Source organism: Hylaeus volcanicus, chromosome 5, assembly GCF_026283585.1.
Source record: "Hylaeus volcanicus isolate JK05 chromosome 5, UHH_iyHylVolc1.0_haploid, whole genome shotgun sequence".
NCBI classification, from domain to species: domain Eukaryota; kingdom Metazoa; phylum Arthropoda; class Insecta; order Hymenoptera; family Colletidae; genus Hylaeus; species Hylaeus volcanicus.
This window is the reverse complement of record NC_071980.1, coordinates 22,143,320-22,149,319: the sequence shown is the minus strand read 5'-3', so window position 1 is coordinate 22,149,319 and position 6,000 is coordinate 22,143,320. Positions and strand designations below refer to the sequence as shown.

At 41.5% G+C, this 6,000-nt stretch overlaps 1 protein-coding gene across 1 annotated transcript in view; it reads right to left on the bottom strand.

Moving 5' to 3' along the window:
- Positions 1–6,000, bottom strand: part of LOC128876314 (transcription factor Sox-2-like) — a 228,478-nt gene that overhangs the window by 120,799 nt on the left and 101,679 nt on the right. The gene's annotated exons all lie outside the window — the stretch shown is intronic.

Below are 6,000 nucleotides of genomic sequence, written 5' to 3'. Positions count from 1 at the left end.
ATAGTGCTCGTTTAGAGGAAATTACGGGTTCGGAATTGGGAATTTTGGCTTTGGAAAATGTGAGAAAATTGGAGAAGAGGGAAAAGGATGTTTGGACTTCCCGAGCCGTCGGGGAAAATCGGGCAAAAGCGATGTGGCACGGAACGTGTTAAAAATGACTTGCAACGACATGGAAAACGTCATAATTATTCAAACAAATGTTCAGTGGATATAATCGCGAATTGTTTTCATTTTTGCGTGAACATTTTATAGCCATTTTCGCAAACATATTTAATAAACGTCGAAGCACTAGCAAAATCAAAGATAGAGAGCCACTGAGACCAGGCTCAGGTACCCGTTCGAATAGTGGAAAAATCGCTGCTCCACCGACGCGAACCGAAACAAGGATCGGCAGACAGTTGGGCGCCCCGAATGCTTGTACCGGGAAGGTCCTGGCGCGAGGAGCTCAGGTAGTCGTACCCCCGGCTTCGTTCCTGGTCCCCTCCTGGGCGGACTTCGCAGTTAGAACCGACAGGGGGGGATGTCGGGGGCGCCCCCCCGTCTATCCCTGAACACCCTGATTTCTTCCTCCCCTCTGTTTCTCCGCGACAACGAGCGCACCTGGTCGCTGCCTGATCCTGACCGGGCCTCGCAGGATCCTCGGACCCGATTCTCTCTCCCTTTACCTTCGATTTTCCGCTCTACGTATCGAGTTCTCGTTTTCCCTTCTCCGCCATACAATTCCGTGAAATGTTACGTAACAGTTCTCGAGTTATTGAACAAGTATAATCTTTAGGCTGACGTTACATTCTTTCGTCTCGCGGAAGTCGACTATTTCGCCCTTACTTAGATAGATTTTTAAACTCGAAATGTTTGTAAGACGCGAAACAGAATCGAAAACTCTTGAAAGAATTTCGAAAATTTCTTTTGCCGTTATTCACCTCGAGTCACTGTGATTTAAGACGTTTTGAAACATTGCTTGCAAATGGAGCAATTTGGTATTCGTAATTGAAAACCATTTTCGTTTGTAGGATTTGGGGCGAGAAATGAAATCGTTTCTTGTGAAATATCTCCAGAATGGTAAGGGAGTGATACGGATCGAAAAGTAATCAAATTGCAGGATAAAAAAATTGTATAGAACAGGTCCTAGAGATCGAACCACTCCTAGCCCAACGTTATGTATATAACGCTGAATGATCAAGAAAATCTCACGAAAACCTCGCAACCATCGAAATACATTTACTTTTACTATACGTTTCTATCGTACAAGATTCGCTTTTTTATACCTAACATTTCTTTATTTAGATGCATGGCAAATTCAGAATGAAAAAAAATTAATATTTACAGTACAACTCCGTTTATATGAACCCAGCGGGAGACAAATACTTCATATAACCCAGTAGGTTCGTCTAATAGGAGTGACGCTTGGCAGTAGTTCAGATAACACCGAAGAATATGTTTTTCAAAAAATAAAAATTCGCCGTCTTATAAAGTGAAAAATACTTTTTCCATAAAATTTCCATAAAATTTCTATAATTTCTTAAAATAGCACATGGGACACTGTTTATTTTCCAAATTCCAACAGTCTTCCCGTATCTGAGATTTTTGGCAATCTCGTGGAGGACTTTCCTGAATCATTAGTCGCCAGGTCGAGTCTATTTGAGCGACGAGAGATCGACGCGACTCCTGTGTCGGCACGCTGCCTGTAGCCTGAAATTGGTAATCATACACCAGGACAAACCAGAGAACCAGCAGCCTCGTTTTCGAGCGGGTGGCGCACAGAAACGCTAGGAGAGATGGAGAGAGAAAAGGAGGGGCGAGGGGTGGTGGTTTCTCGTTACAGAGCTTCCTGTATGGAAATCACAGAATGCCAAACCCGTCTCTACGCCCCTCTCTCTTCCTCTGGCACGAGGCATCGCGACTGGCACAATGATCTCAGATTTAAATCAAATCTAGCCTATATAACCGTCTCTCCCTTTTCACTTGGGACGACGCACAGTGGTCGGACTAGCACGGAAGTCGCAAAAAGATCAGATTTTCCATTACATCGTAGGAATCGGAGATTATTATATCACAAAGAGCGGCTAAATAAGGGGTGGAAACATTTTTTAATCACTAGACTGCGTAACAAACTACAAAATGCACGCAGTATGCAGTAATATAAATAAATATTTGAAGCAAAATTCGTATTATAATGTTTACAGAATAAAATAAATTCCTATTTGGATTCAATGTTTTTAGATACATTTGCAAAGATTTTGTTTTGCATAAAAATCCGTATTCTACTAATCGCAGTTCATTCGTACGAAAATTAAAAATAATATAGTAATTTATAATGAAAACAGCCATTTAGGAAATGATGCTTTAGTTTTGTATTGGCTCATTTATTTATTTCATGTTTTTATTTCATATAGATGCGAGAGTGTTTGGATAAATGTAACATGCGAAATAATATGCTGAAAATCGTGCAACAAGTTCTTGATACATTACTCTAATTTGATAAATTATTTTAACAAGCTACAATTTCAAATACTAATTCACATATAATTATCACCAAATAGGAAATACAAAACAGAATATGGTATTTACGAATACGATTTATCTTTACAAGATTGATTAACATGGTAAGCAATTCGCTGTCTCAACTTGTGAGATGTAGCTACGGAGAAATGCATTAATTAACAACGAATAAACAACATCCAAATGAACAACCTGAGATTATAGCTTTATTAATTTATCCAATATTCCTTTCTGAACCGCGACCGATTGTAGCCAACAAAGTTGCAACCGTTCGTCCCGTTTGATTCGATTTCGGCAATCGAATCGATTCGGATGTTTTAAAAAATTCGAATCAATTAATCGACGAAACGTTCTCGGATGTTTCGGAGACTACATCCGCAGAAGCGGGGCGAGCGCGTGCGCGTGCGCACGTAGCTGAAAAAAGGAAACTTTGTTTCGATTCACGAGCCACGGGGGTCCGGTGAAGCTGAAACTCGTCTGCAGGTCGTCTACGGCGAACAATTACTTTCCACTTGTCATGCTAATCGTACGTGCATGAGCATAGGCGAATTTCACTTTGTGCGTGACAGGATTTTTTCAACCCCGTACGCGCGCGAGCGTATTTGCTGATATTTTGCAGGTACCCCTGCGAACAACGTTCGACGAGTTTAAAATTCGAAACGCAATCGTGTGTCGGGTAGTGCGTGCTCTCTCATTTTCATTAACCGGATTCGATACGGCTAGTTCCCTTAACCGACACGCAATCGAAATTAACACATTCGCGATCGATGAACCAGCGCGCAGGGTAGCATTTAACACTAATTATAAGTTTACGAAGGTTCGAAATACCTGCCTTCGCTGCATGCTTTTTTTTTACATTTACTTTTTAAGATCTTTTTAATCACGATTATATCCATTGCCAAAATAATTTGGATTCATGCTTGTCTTTTTTTGTGGCTAAAAGTCAGTGTAAGTGGTTGGCGAAGACTGCAAATGATTTCTGCAATTTTCCTTGCGAAATTCGGAATAGGTATCGTAAATCCAGTGTTTTATGAAATTTAGAATTAGATTTTTTAAAATAAATAACTACTTCCCAATTTTTTCCTTAAAATCATTTAATCTAATTCTACATATAAAATTCCCCAGAAATTCCACTTAAATGTAGGTCAACATCCGTAAGATCACCACATAAAATGCACAACGATATATCGGTCATAGCACTTTTGGCAACAGTACCAAACGACGATATATCGTTGTCGAGCACGGAAAGAGTTAATCCCGTTTGGCAAAAATGTTGTCCGCATCTATCGCATAAATAATTACGTAAGAACCGTAAAAATGAAACAAACACGACGACTTGGCGAACCGAGGAGCCTTCGAGGAGGCAATAATCGAAGCTCTCGACGAGACAATCTCCGACGAGGGCTTCGCTTCCCTCGGCGCGGTTATTCGAGGGAAAAAGACCGATGATTCGTGTAACTAGCGTGGCTCGGAATGAAAAACAGGCGCGTCGCGCGCGCACACGCGGGTCAGCCTCGCGGTGTGTGCGAGTCCCGTGAACGGCCCCAGGTATCTTGATAGCCATGCAAATGGCCCGGTGTCAGATCCTATCGCGTAGCCGTATAATCAAAAGCGGAGGCACGCAAGCGCGCGAACCCATCTACCCCCACCACCGACCTCTTCCTTCTCTCGTTTTTTGATTAGAAGAGATCGGAAGGTTCCAACCTCCGTGACAGTCCTCCGCCTACTGAATTAAGCGTCGCGAGGCTCGTTCGCGGGGTCGGGCCTCGCCCAGAATCACGCGACCAACGCATGCGCTTCCCGTGATACGGATTTCCTTGCTATAGATCCGCGAGCCACGGATCTACGGGGAGTTCGACGGCGGCCCGACGCTCCGGAGACGACTTCGGCTCGAGCGGAACCAGAGACGGCGAGAATTTTATTCGACTAATAGAGCACCAATGGAAACTTCGTACTGGGTGCTTATCTATCCCTGGTACAATCACCTTAGAAAATAAGTTGACGGGACCTCTCTTAAGCTGGCAGGACCAAATCAGCAGAATCACGTCGGACTAAGTGCAATATTTAGTACCTATTAAGATTGAAAATCTTTTTATTTTCTAACAGTCGAAATTCATGTCCCGTTATATGGTGAAATATGGTGTGAGACGATGAAATGGGTGGGTGGAAACAGAATAAATATGTCCCGTTACACAGCTTGAAAAGTCGAGGGAGAATGCGATGAAGGATTTTAGTTAGATTTTCAATCTCTCCAACTCTTGCGCGTGCGCGAAGTCTGTACACTTTTTGTACTAATTTGCACTACAAACAGTAATTTTGTACCGCGTGGCATTTTCAAAAAGACCGTGGCGCTGCTAGCTTAATATTAAGCTAGCAGGACCAAATATCAAAATGAATTAAAAGGAAAAAATCAAAGCGGATTCATCTAGCGCTAAATTTGTACTAAATTGTACCGCCAACAGAAATTTTGTACCTCTTACCATTTTCGAAAAAACCGTGGCGCTGCTAGCTTAATATTAATATTACGATTTTCTTGAAAACGGTAATAGGTACAAAATTTCTTTTGGTGCTACAAATTCAGTACTAAATGTATTCGCTTTGATTCTGCTGATTTGGTCCTGCCAGCTTAAGAGAGGTGTTGACGGGCCTTGATAAGTTGAAGAGTCAGTGACTTTAAATGAAAATAGCCCCTTTTTAAGAAAGTATAGTAACTAAGGATCACTCTGTTCTCTGGCAGCCAATCGTTGAATGCGTGGGGGTATTTTAAAACATGCAACAAAAAGTTATGTCATTTTAAAATGGTTGATTTTTGGTACAGTAATTAATTGCATGTTAGTGAATAACAAAGAAATATAACGACGTTTTGCGCGAAACATAAGAAGTTCCAAACTCGCAAAGTTAGAAAGTGTTAGAAAACTTGACCTCGAAACAATACTGGTAACTAAAATGAGAAAAAAAAAAGAAATATCATGTTAAGGGTTTTATATAGAGTGTCAGTATTAAAGAATCGATATCTACCATACAAAGTAACCAAAAGACAAACTAATGAAGAATTTCTAATCGAATAATTGTTCTCTCTGTGCAACTTCCATGTATATTTCTTCTTTAACATTTCGCTTGGTTTTCTATCCGTTTATATTCTTCCGCCTGTATTTCTATTTACATCGAAACTTTTAACGCATACAAACAAATCAAACTAGATAAAAAATCAGCAGAACGAAACGAGGAAAGTCTCACATAGGTTCCAGCGCGTTTTCCGCACGATTTGCAGAAAAGATCGATTAGAGAGGAACGGTAATGCGAAAAGAGGGAGAAAACGGGGGAAAACGTTGGGAAAAGAAGCCGCGAGACCTGTCGATGCCGATAAACCGGGTGAGAAGCGTGAACGAAAAAGAGCTGTGCCCTCTTTTCAAAGCTTGCACGGCCGCCTAACAGAAACAGAAGAGGAACGAGAGCACCTCTAGCGGATGCTTTCGTGCGCTCCTTCCTCCTCTGTTCGTC